The 13,213-nt window shown below is 37.7% G+C and overlaps 1 protein-coding gene and 1 long non-coding RNA gene across 5 annotated transcripts in view; one reads left to right on the top strand and one right to left on the bottom strand.

The window, feature by feature from the left end:
* LOC139958645 (corticotropin-releasing factor receptor 2-like) overlaps window positions 1-13,213 on the bottom strand; it is a 178,802-nt gene that overhangs the window by 43,132 nt on the left and 122,457 nt on the right. The window contains exon 1 of one of the 4 annotated variants that reach the window (XM_071955875.1): window positions 7,448-7,870. The exons of the other annotated variants lie outside the window; for them this stretch is intronic. The gene's annotated coding sequence lies outside the window, so the exon portion shown is untranslated. Of the gene's footprint in view, window positions 1-7,447; window positions 7,871-13,213 lie in introns of those variants that run through there. 4 annotated transcript variants of the gene reach the window in all.
* Window positions 10,717-12,827, top strand: LOC139958872 (uncharacterized). The gene is made up of 2 exons (XR_011789894.1): window positions 10,717-11,347; window positions 11,774-12,827. It is a non-coding gene; the product is annotated as an uncharacterized lncRNA (long non-coding RNA).

The raw sequence follows: 13,213 nt of genomic DNA on the forward strand, positions 1-13,213 counted from the left end.
AATATATATACATATATATGTTACAATATAACTTTACTTTTTCACTGTTATACATAAAAAGAATAGAAAAAAATGTTCGTACTATTCCGAGGTTATCCTAAATGTTTTGTCTTAATATGTGGACTAATGTTCTGTGAATGTACATGTACCCGTATATACCCGTATATATATATATATATATATATATATATATATATATATATATTATAACTTAACTTTTTTTTACTAAATAAGACATAAAGAGAAAAGAAACGAGATAGTAATTTTCGTAATTTTCCGAGGTTAGCCTAAATTTGTGGTCTGAATATGTGGACAAACGTTACAGTTTACCTGAGTATATTAAATTCTGGGGAAGCAAAAATAATGCAAACGAAAGAAAAAGTTTCTTCAAAGACCAAACTCAATCAAGGAAACGACGTGTTGTTTTGCCCATGTGACAAGCGAAGATGTTGTAGCGATCCGGAAAATACATTTACAGGAGGTCGTCCTGGCTTCCATGTTACCTTTCTCTTAATACCTCTTTCAGGAAACGGTTCTTTCCAATACAAATATGAGTAGAGATAAATGTAACAAGGATAAGGAATGTACCATCCATCGACAACAAGGCCTTGGATCTATTCCAACAATTTCTGGAGACACGATTGGATAAGAAAACAAGGTCTCTTTTTTTCCCCAGGTTCAAAAGAGGACAAGAGGATATTTAAGTTATAGGTCTTAATAAGAGAACAGGGCCGGGGAAGATTATTACAACACATACGGTATGATATATAAAAGTCATATACGGGAAGAAGGTGTATACACATATGTAGACAGTTCAAGGACATGTGTAAAGTTTCTCATATATCAAAAGACAAGGCTTATTATGAGGTCAAAAGATCAGAAGAACATCTTTGAGGGTCATACAACACAGTTGTATACCAGGGAGCTGATACTCTAACACTATGTAACAGCTCCCTGCAGTTGTACAGTTAAACGTGTAAAAGTGAAGCTCTATGTAAGGTTTCAACATCACTATGGACGAACCATTTTATACAAAAGCATGCAGGCTATACACTATACATACATTTGTATAGTTATTTCTGCCATAGAATATGTTCAAGTCTAAAAATAGGCGAAATGTTAATATTTGAACTGATATCACAAACGAAAGAAACAAAGAATGTTTGCACACTCTCTGAAATTATGTTTGCAGACTGTACATATAATCAAGCACAGCGATAATCTTTTCATGGTATATCGAAAATAAAGTGAACCAGATTAGTTGGTCACAGCTGTGGCGGCGGATTCACGATTCTTTATCAAACACGAAGGCGCTGTAGGGTCTGGGATCAATGACAGCGATTTCATGAAGGGGGATGTATGGCGCCCTCTCCCAGAAAAAAAAATATGAAAGTTTTAGTAATCTGAAATTGGTGCATTCTGTGGTTAATTTAGATGATTAATTTGTTCTACGCAACTACTTTCATTTTTTTTTGTCTGGGTGTGTGGAGGGGGGGGGGGGGGGGGTTGGTTGAAAAGGGGATATATCTCCACACCCCCTGGATACACGCCTGGGTCAGTATGTCTCACTTTAAATCGAATTGGCAAATAGGCCCCCCATAGAAGGACAACTGCAGGAACTTGCATAGACCTGATATCGATAATAATCACGTTTTCTTATTCTTTTTCGTTTTATTATCATTCCGGATTTTCTGGATTATGCAGAGTGAATTATAAACTTTAGTGAGTTTGAGATAAGATTCACCGACAAAACAATCAAAACTATTTAATGTTCCTTTTAATTCCATGCTAATGCATAATACACAATAAAAGAATACTTTGTAGGCGGCGTGGTGGGGCGTGCTGTGAAATGACGTCATTGAGACTCCCGGATGTGAATATTACACAGATGTGAAAGATTACGAAAAGGTTCACAGAATATCTCAACTTACCAACAACAAAAAAGCCAACTTTGAAATCAGTCTTAAAACTTGATTGATTTATTCATAAGGCAAAGATTCATACAGCACAAGCCGTGTCAGCAAAGATATATAAGGCTCAAAACAGTAACAGTTTTTAAGGTATTTTGTTCTATGAACAAAAATCATATGACAATGTTCCAATAATGGGGTATAAAGTCGCAATTTTTTTCACGTTTTCTTTTTCATGTTTTAACACATACTCTTGCAACGATACTGGGGGACGGAGTTTGGAGGGTCGAATCGAAGTAGTATTCGAATATAAGGCGTTCAAGTGACGAGAAAAAGGGGGGGGGGAACACTTTAAAGTAATGTTGTCCACGTTTTACCAATAGCGTATAACTCCTTTTGAACAAGACTCGTTATAGTTGTGGTGAAATTGTCGACCAAAAATCAGAAGACAACTTGGTTGACGAACAATCTGTAAAAAGGAACTTTAGGTCATAAGCGGACGAACACCGAGTACTGACGTATGTTGCTAAGGTGACGGGCCAATTACTACGCAACTTCTGTAATTGCGTTGATCATTAATTGAGCGCACTATAACCATCTTTGTGACGTCACACTTAATGCAGGTCAAATTGTGAATCTCTTCTACATGTCTTGTTTGACTCTTTTGTATAAACAATTGTAGAAACCAAGCTCTCTGTTCGTATTTTATTCAATTATGTTTCAATTTACATAATTATTTCAGCCATATACATGCATGAATGTCTGTATAGCACAAACGTGATATTATTGGCCCTTTTGGCTTTCCGGGAGGAATATCAGGTATGTGTCAATGATCTGATTATTGTAATGCTAATAGTGCGTCCTGTCGATTATAATGTGTCTTTTGTTTCTGTTGTCTTTAAACATAGCAATCTAGAATGTGTAATCTTTCAAACCAAGAAGTTTTCCTATAGAAATTTTGTAAAAAGTTGTGATCTATAGATTGGTATAACAACTTACTTGTACATAATTTCAATCATAAGTGCCTTCAATCATAAGGTCCCCGGTTCGAGTCACTCCCAGATTAATGTATGTCGTCCAGTTGCAGAGTTGTTGACAATTGACAATTCATAATCATGGAAGTTAAATATGAATGTAAGAGACTGACTTCGGTCAGCTTGCGGCTTTGATAAGCCAATGAGGCTTCTTCGCGAGTTCCTGCTTGCAGGAGGATCTAAAATACATACATACATAATTTTATATATCTGAATCAGTCAATCAACATCGAATAAACGTACTGGGACCTTTTTTTTCATCTCTATTTTTGATGTTTGGAATTTTGAGGGAAAAGTAACAAAATACTTGGGACTGTATAGTGTCAATCAAGACCTATAGTCAAATATTTCTTCGTTCTTTAAAGAAGAAATTATTTATAGAAATGATTAAAATAATTATACACAATTACTTATCCCGAGCATTTATTTTGCTTTGGCAACTGAAACATATATTGGGCAATATACAGATGAGTTGTTTTTCTTTGATAAGATGAGTGCGTCGTATCGCACCGTGCAATATGGCATTATACGAGGTGAGGAGAGATGCGACTCGACACTGCGTGCATCCATGTGTTAAATTAATGTTTAAGCTATTTATAGAAATTGTTCACATTTTTCACTTCAAGAAATCAACAACAATGGTAAAAACAAAAAGATTTAAAAATAAACACAACGTTTTAACATCACTTAATTGGTAATGAGGCTAATGTGAACAGTAAAACTAGCCCTTCTTGTTTACGATCATGATTTCCCGGATCATATACGGTGTCGTGGCGCATCGTTCGCATTCATTCTTGCAATATCGTATTCCTATGCGCAGATGCGCAGATGCGCAGATTCGCAGGACGTCATCTTTATTGGGATGAGGTAGAAAATTAAAAAATTAAATTCTCCACATTCATCCACATTTTCCGGAACCGAACGCAATTGTGATGATATTACGATGATATTACGCGTTGGATGAGGTGGGACGAGGGATACTAATGAAGCTTCCCCCTCCCTCCCTCCCCACCCCCTCCCTATTTCTCCCTGTGTGTTCATACCAGTATTCTGCACAAACTGTATGTACGAGGGCACGGAGGAAACCCACCATTAGTTAAAACTTATACGTTATCATAAGTTTAACATCGAAGCGACAATTTTTGACGGGTACGGCGCGCTTTTAGTTTGCCATAAGTCCTGAAATCGTCATTTATCGGGGTTTTCCGTGCTCCCATTGGACGACCAGTGTCACAAATTGCTTTCTATAGCGCTCTGGTTGGAAGAAATCGACATATCTCAAATGAAACTGACATATGTCGGTTTTCTCATGCTCTCATTGGACGGCCAGTGTCACATGTTGTTTTCTAGCGCTATGATTGAAAGAAATGGACATTTCTCTTAAACTGACTTATGTCGGTTTTCTCGTGCTCTCATGGGACGAGTAGTGTCACATGTTGCTTTCTAAGTGCTCTGATTTTTCAGGACTCATTCATCATGTGGTTGGAAAGTCTGCACTGACAAACCTCATAAAAAAAGAACTAATACAAATAAAGTTCAACATAACAACGCGTATAATTATACACGACTTCAATCTGAACTTGGATGACACATTTGTGCTAAGTTTAGATGATGAAAAAAAAGTTGTCAAAGTTCATCAGTTCATGAGTTCATGAACTCAAAGCAAATTAGCAGGAAGATTTTAAATTGGATGAGATCTACGTTTAGGTTAGTTAAACATGAATTATTAACTTAACCTGTATAGGAGGACATTGAAATGGATTTTTTTTTTGGGTGGCGGGGGGGGGGGGGGTGTATATTAAACAGGTAGTACATGAGATACCAAAGCCTCTCTGCAGAACATCACATCTCGCACATTACAGACAGTTTTCAAGCAACATCAGTTGGACTAATGTCTCTTTTTTAGTTTTCACAGTGTCAATAATTTAAGTTAACTTTGAATATGGCGCCTACCTCTCTTACTAGTCTCCTCTGCCCTCGATATATTCATAAGTTGCCTCTCCGCTGTTTCGTGGGTCTGTGCTTTTCATTTTTGTTTCCTGTTTTTTGTTTTTTGTACTTTGAATCCTTTTCGACAGTTCGCGTTCCTTCTGTTTTCCTCTCTTTAATTTTACCTTGTCTGTATTTTGGGGATTCCCGTCCATAAATTTCCCTGTGGCTCTCATGAAACTTCTTCTTTTTCTTTTTTAATGTAACGATATATTAAATCCCCGTTGCTACCAATCAGGACGTTTGTTAACGAATTGTACATGGTTGTTGCTACAATTGACGCCGTTTTTAACGATTTTTTGGTCCCTTTTTGCGTTCCATAATAGAGATACTATAAAATATGTGTATGTGTGTGTTTGGTAATAATTCCTCCAAACGTAATGACAGCTTATAGATTTGCATACGATACGGGCCAAAAAGTCAATTTGAGAAGGGAGCTCTGAGAATTGTGCATTATAACACGAATTTATTGTACCAGCACATATGAGGAAGTTACACAAGCGGGTAATCTACCATTCTGAATACCAAATCCCTGTTATGTTCTATTCAAACCAAACATCGTTATCAGGTGCTTACCATATATAGAGACATACCTTCGCATTTATGTGTACTCGTTTACAAAGTCTACTACGCTGCAAGGACTATACACTATTCACGTGATTTCACGAGCATTTTGACACAAAACACGTACAATTTTTGCGTCAAAGGTGCGATTTTATCATACCTAAGGAACTTCAGTTGTAACTATAGTGTTTATACTTTTATATGTTGTTTTTCTTTACTGAATGATATATTCCACGCTGATAATGGAGTCACGTACGTAGTCCTAAACTCATTTCGTAGATTTATCAATAAATAAAGTCGATGTAATTAACAAACACAGCCGGCTGAAAATAATTTAGCAGCATCAGCGCTTAAAGGAGAGAGAGGTTAAGACAGAAAGATAGGGGGAGTCTAGAGGGGGATAGGGGGAGAGGGGTAGAGGGATGAGGGGAGTGGAGGAGAGAGGTAGAGGGGGAGAGGTTGAGACGGGAGTGGGGAGGATTATATGTTGCACTGGTGATCAACAGTATAGCAGCTATACTCCACTTTACGTTTCAGATAAAATTTTGTCCAAAATGTTACCCTCGCATCAGTGAGAGGTGGAGAGACAAAGAAAAGGGGGGGGGCGGGGGGAGGATGAGCAGTTGCATTGTTGCAAAAAAGTATAGCAGCGATACTCCACATTACGTTTCAGATAAAACTTTTCAAAAATGTTACTTCAAGGGGGCACACCTGTCAACATTCACTAACATAAGACATTCGTTACTTTCAACGGTATAGCTTTAGCCAAGTCTGTTTTTCGAAGTTTATCCATATCTGGAGCGGATCAGTCCGGGCAAGGTGGTCCCAAAGGGGCCCTCCATATCCCCTCCCCTCCCTTCTGAAATTTTGTGGACACTAAATATGAGCTACAACGGTATTATTTTGATGGTGCAGCAATATAGTGGTGAATGTTTTAGTATACACTTCGCGCGTGCATTCTTTGAATTTCACAGATCTTTTCTTACAGTTTGCACCGCTATTTCGGTAGCAATTTCGATACACCACCCATACTTTGTCTCTTTGCTTCTCTGCCCCCCCCCCCTCCCCTTTTCGAGAAACCCTGGATCACCCGCCCGCAGCTTAAATAACCCTATATGCTAAACGTATATATCAATACGCCGTGCGGGCATGCTTTGGTTCTACAAGCCCTTCGCCCTTCTCGGCATCCCGTTTCGCGCGCATTTTCGGGAGGAAGTCGCCCATTTAATATTTTTTTCGAGATTGAAACCAGACGGCCATATTCGAATCCTTATCTGCTCTGATCAACAGTCCAATGTTGATACACATATAGGCCTACGTGAAGAAATATACATATATATATATTGACCAGCGATTGATATATCCGCTGGAACTCCCTTGAATGTGTTGGTCTGACGCGTATCCCACCCCTACCCTGTGCCCTCCGCCTTCGCCACCCCCACCCCCCCCCCGGAGTTACGGTGGCGCATTCAAAGTCGATGGCGTTCTTTCTTTATAGCAATTAAGTTAACTCCTCTGTTACAGACATAATCAGGCTATACTTAAATACTCGACCATGCTCCATTAGTACTAATTCATTAAATCTAAGAGTTATCAGTTGAATCTCAGTCATTTCTTGTTTGAAGTTTCTTAAAACAATCCACACATATATACCCCGTACATAATATATCAAAGCCCATTATCCGGTGCCTCGCGGACCCCAAGAAATATATTAGATATATATATATATATATATATATATATATATATATATATATATATATATATATATATATATATATATATATATACGAGTACCTTTTAAACCTTCCTCAGTAACCTAGTATACTATTACTGTTATGCACTGAGAATAGTGAGAAATTTTGCATGCAATTTATGGCGTTCGCAATGAAACGCCAATAACTAAGAGAAAAATAAAGAAAAATTAAGAAACGTAATAGTAATACGTACCTCTAACGAACTGGATTTGGCCGAGAAAGTAAAGACAATCCTCGTACAACATTAACGGCACAGACAGTACTCAGGCTTCGTAATCACAGTTCCCTCTAATTACATAGGTCTATACGTACAGGCCTACTGGCAGATCTAATGAGCTACGGTATACCTGTACATTGCACTATGTAACAAATCAACACGTTTCGACAGATTCAGGTCTACACACAGACACAAACGCCCTCACAACCAAAAGAAGGTCCCAGGGTGATATCGAAGAATTTTAAAATCCACAAGTATTTTGTTTTTAAACAAAAATCAGCAAATTTTCACAAAGAAGAACAATTAATAGAAGTACTTTATTCTTGAAAATTCGTTTATAAACGTCCAATACGCTTTCTAAGTTTAGATGATAACTCGATTGATCACTTTTTGAAATACAATCATTTATCGTTATGCAAGTTCGGGTATACTTTCAAGCTCGGCACGCACTGAGCGTAAGCGATATTGAACTGACACTGCGTGGTACTGGTGGGGGCGTGTTAAATTTAACAACCGAACTCGGTAGGCGTGTCTTTGTGCATTTGTCTTGGGGGATTGAATAGTGTCATTAAAAGCGCAATTAAATCAAATGCTAAAACCACGATGGTTAGGGGGTATAAGAAGAATTTTGAACAATAGCTTTTCGTGGGCTCTAAGTTTGGAAATAAAATATAATTAGCAAAATTGCAGATAAAATCCTGTATAATGTGATAGTGGCTATAGATGAAGCGTTGAAAAGAAATATTCGTTTCCAGGATTGGAGGGGCAAACTTATGCAAAATGCACGATTGCAAATGTACTTGATGAGAAGCCTAACCTAAACCTGATCAGAATCTGAAAGAAATTGGCGGGCTGTGTGAGGTGTTCCTTCTTCTGCCCCATTCACTCCCCCACACCCTCCGGTTCCCCACCCGGTCCTGTATTTATTCAAATTAGTTGTGCTTACTTCCAATAAGTTCATTAATATACGGTCAAGTATTAATTTGTAAAGAAACAATGCTGTTACTACTTGAGGCGAGATTAAATAGGTTATTAAAAAAACGTTTCGCACAGACCGTTTATACACTGTCTTGTCTCACTGAAAAAAGTGAATCATTGTTATAAAAACGCAAGCAAATTTCATTAATCAAAGCGGAGTGCCTTATACAATTCAATCAATAAGTAATTTGGTCAAACGAAAAACGCATGGTTATCATTTAACGCATTGCCCGCTGAATTTAGCCAGTGGGTTTCGTTTAACGACAGCTGGCCACCAATAGTATGAAGACGACCAAAAGGAGAGCCCTTTTCATATAATTGCTTTCATACTTTCCAATCAGTTCTTTAAAATAATTCGGTCTTGTTTCGATCCCATACATACTTTCTGATATATTTGACATTTGTCGTAATTTACGCATACCCCATTAAACTCACCGTGCCCCATATTAATTACAGTTCGTACCTCAAAGAAATAAGAAAACACCCCTATGCTAGATTGAATCCATATTTTGTTTTCATCAGTGTTTTGCTCCTCTCGGAGTAAAATCATATTCGTTGTATGGGCGTACCCACGTTACGTATTCTTAATACACGTCATGGGTATATTGAATATCACACAACATTGTTGAGACGAAATTAAGACTATACTTCAGTTCGATTGTGTGTAAGAGTTAAGGCGAGGTATGGAATAGAGCGCGGAAGGCGAAAGTGGGGGTGGGACTGGGTGGGAGTAAGGGAGGGGGTGTCAGCATCAGACAAAACGCAACAATGCTATTGTGCATTCTCATAATCTCATTCTGAGAGCCTGCGTATATATACGTATATACGTATATAAGGAGAAGGAGGCGGAGAAAAAAAAACATAAAAAAGTAGGCCTACTGATATTATTTCGCTTAGAGAAGGAGAGGCAACGATACAAAATTATTCCCGACTGAGTTGACAATCGGTAAAGGGGTCCTGCTGAATAAGACGTGTGACGACTTTCGCTAATCCATCTATTTACAAACATTAGTAAAAGCACATCTACAACTTGAAGGGCCTTCACTATTGGCCCCAAATTACTAAAAGCTTCCAAGAGCATACCTCCCCTGAGGCTCTGGAATTTGCACTTTCCCAATTCAGTAGGTAAGTGTCAAGTTGGGCAATTAGATATAGCATTGAAGAAAAAGCTGTAAAGACGACAGTCACATGTTTGTTGAAGTGTGAATATGAGTGACCATAATTTGAATTCCTAGCAGATTTCTGGGACAATACTGGTGACCTTTTAACTGTCTGTGAGTATAGTTGATGTAAACATCTGTGTCATGTAGTGAAAAGCCCATTGCGTCTTTTTTTTTTAGCATCATAAGCCTGACGACATTAATGGTAAGTTTTCAGTCGTTCCAGGTTTCTGTATGCGATGCTATTTCTTTAGCACGTGCAATCATTAGCATGCTATAACCTGTTAGAAGGAATCGGTAGCGCGATATTAGAAAACATGGCGCAACCGATGACATTTGTCAATGGTCATTATTACATGTAGGTTAATGGTAATATATTTTTGATCTAATATAGGCATATAAACGCGTAAGACCGGTTGCGCGATATTAAACAAAATTCTGTGCATCTGGTTTTATATCCTATACGTTGCGTATTTACTTATGTTTATCTACCTTTATCTCTAAATGTCTGTGTTAATGTTGAATGTTAAGCCATATAACATACACGCCATCCGTTCTCCGCACGTACTCAATTTTCAGCAGAATTATACGAACAATACCACTTTCATAGCTAGCTAAAACTATATTGAGACGTAACTTATCTTATTTGCATAAACAACATCTGTCCTGAATTTGTTACATCTTTTTTGAAGGATCAAGGCGCATGGTACTTGCCATCACTACTGATTAAAAAATGTTGAGAAAATTGTAAAAAGTACGGTGGATTATTTCGTAATAGCCTACTTGATGAGTTCTGGGAGAGATGAGACGAACTGGTTGGAACTGGTTGGAATGATAATCTATGACTGTACCAATGAACTACATACATAGCAATGATATACGTCGCTTAAAAATAACTTTTATTTAAATAACGTCGGACAATCTCGTGTTTTATACGAGTATACTCTCAAGGAACTCAGCGACGACAGTTCATTTTTCATGACTTTTTTGTTGTCAAATTTATTTCGAGAATTCGAGACAAGCTCATGTTGTCCAAAAATATTTTTGGTATAGTGCATAAACTTTACGACTAGATAAATTATGTTTTCCCTTCGATATGTCATTCTGTGAACGTATTAAAGTGGCCATGACACGAAAATTTCAAAGTCCTATATTTTTGGGATCCATCAAAGAATGTTCTCTAGAACATGTATCAACCAATCTGCCAGTTTAAAACTTGATTTTTCAAGTCGAAAATTGAGTATGAATTTACCCTTTTCGGCGTTTGAAACTTTGTTTACTCGAAAATTTTCCGATTCGCATGACGTCATGTGACGTCACGTTTTGAACACATTTGTTGTCGCTGCTTTACGATCCTCCGAACATACCATTCACGTACACAGTAGACAAGTACACATACCACTAGTAGTTACTAAACAAAACACCGATCACAAGTGCGATATCAAATCAAAATTTCCTGTGAAATGGCGGATTCAGAACCAATTGCGGCAACCGAAGTTCAAAGTGATAATGGTTCTTCACTAGGCAGTGAAATTGGGCTATAATTAGAGTGCCCTTTCTCATATTCGAAGCAGAGAGTGAAGGCGATGATCATTCCAATATTGAACCGAACGTTGAGGGTGGAGCGGAGGTGTTAGAACCGTATCAGTTCGAGCCTGTTAAACGAGCCGAAATTGAAGCTCCACAACATATCGAAGACGACATCCGTTCGAAACCATTGCAAGGAACATACAACGTGGTAAGAATTTATAAACGAAGCATTTAAAAACAAAATCCAGTCCATTTTGTGCATGTGTTGTTGGAATTCGCGGAACACCCTAAACCGTATTGTGCGTTGTGTTACGGTAACTTACAACCCATATGTAGAGTGTGTAGTACTAGTAGGGTTGGTTGCATACTGAAAGTTTGGCTCGGGGATGTAAGTTGCATTATGCAGCCATGCTAGGTAGGCATATGTGTTATTTCATACTCATTATTACTTGGCTAGTACTTTGGCCTGGAGTTTTGCAAATCAATTTTCTGAAACAAAAGAATGTTTCATGATACACGGAAGGTGTAAAATCACAACAAATGTAATCATAACTGTACATTGTATGCCTGCTTGTTATTGTGGACATCATGGCCAACATTAATACATTTTGAACTTTCATAAATTTTTTCCCAGGCAGTACAGATACATAGCCTACGGTCAACAGGTTCAATGATACTTGGGGTTCCTAGCAAGACACGTCAGGGTTGTGCTACCATCATGTGCAGTCCAAAGGATCAGAAGTGATTTTCCAGCCAATGGTCATTACACTGGATTCAAGTTGCCAGGAGAAAACTCATTGTATAGGAAGCTTGGTTGAGAAATTCCTCCAGAAACACCTTTTCTAAACTACGATTGTGTTGGATTATCAATCCGTCAGGGTTCCCTCAGTGTTGATATATTGAAATTCAAGACTTTTAATTCAGGATGAAAAGGTTATTTTCCAGACCCAACATCAACAATGAAAGAAAAGGCATGTTTTGAAGCATTTGGACACAAGTATTGGCGTGACCGTGATGTCATATAATATGTGCATAAGGGAACGGACATTGACCTTTTTAGGGGCATTTACCTCCCAGACGTTTGATTCGTACCTTTAATCTGGAAGCCAAAATATCCATATCACCAATGATATTTGACAGAAAAGTCATAATAGAGACCAATGGAGGCAGCAGAACTCTTGAATGTTTAGACTTTGTTTCTTCAGCAGCAGTTGGTTTGTTTTGTAGTCTTTCTTCAAAAACTCAGCAGTACACCCTGTTAATGGTCTTCGATTGTTTTAATGCGTGTGATGCTGTGTTTCACATTGCCCATCAGTGTTGTACGTGTCGTCGTGCTTGTGTAACATTTTTGCATGTGAGTTACTTCGTGCAGTGTTTCTTGGTTTAAATAACCCTTTATTGTATTTGCTTCTGGATTATTCTAATTAATTTGTCACAACAACGATTGATAGCGATGGACATGCAACTGCTTTGTAGGCTTAAAGCCAAAAAATTCATGTAAGTTGTTTTCTTTTAACCTCCTTTGATGTCACAAATTACATTAGTGTAATTTAAGAATGATAATGTTTATGGAAAGTACAGTTTTACTTTTATGTCATATAATACAATGATTGTTGTTAATGTTAGTTCAGATTGTCCAGAATGACTGTCTAGAACTGATATTGAATAAATTTTGTTCAATGATTTAACACTTGAACTATGTTGTGTGAATTTTTGGCTCTGTGACTTTAAAATAAATCGCTTTGAGATTTAATTAAACACCCTTTGGAATAAAATCTTTTTACCTACCCAGTATTTTGACCCATCCCCATTACCCCCACTCCCTCCACAACATAAAAAATGGTTTTCCTGGAATAGGAATAAGAAATTATTGCTATAACTAACTGATCCAGCATATTCCAGAAATAAATTGGGGCACTGAGATTTGTTCACAAGAAGATGTAACCCATCGCTTCTGAAGCTAACCTCATAGCTTATTAGTATACAATAGAGCAATGAAGGGGGTGTTAATTTAGATGATACAGTAAAATCTCTTCGTCTATTGCGACTTCAGTGTAGTAACGCTAATACTATA

The sequence above is a fragment of the Apostichopus japonicus genome, chromosome 18 (genome assembly GCF_037975245.1).
Source record: "Apostichopus japonicus isolate 1M-3 chromosome 18, ASM3797524v1, whole genome shotgun sequence".
Lineage (NCBI taxonomy): Eukaryota > Metazoa > Echinodermata > Holothuroidea > Aspidochirotida > Stichopodidae > Apostichopus > Apostichopus japonicus.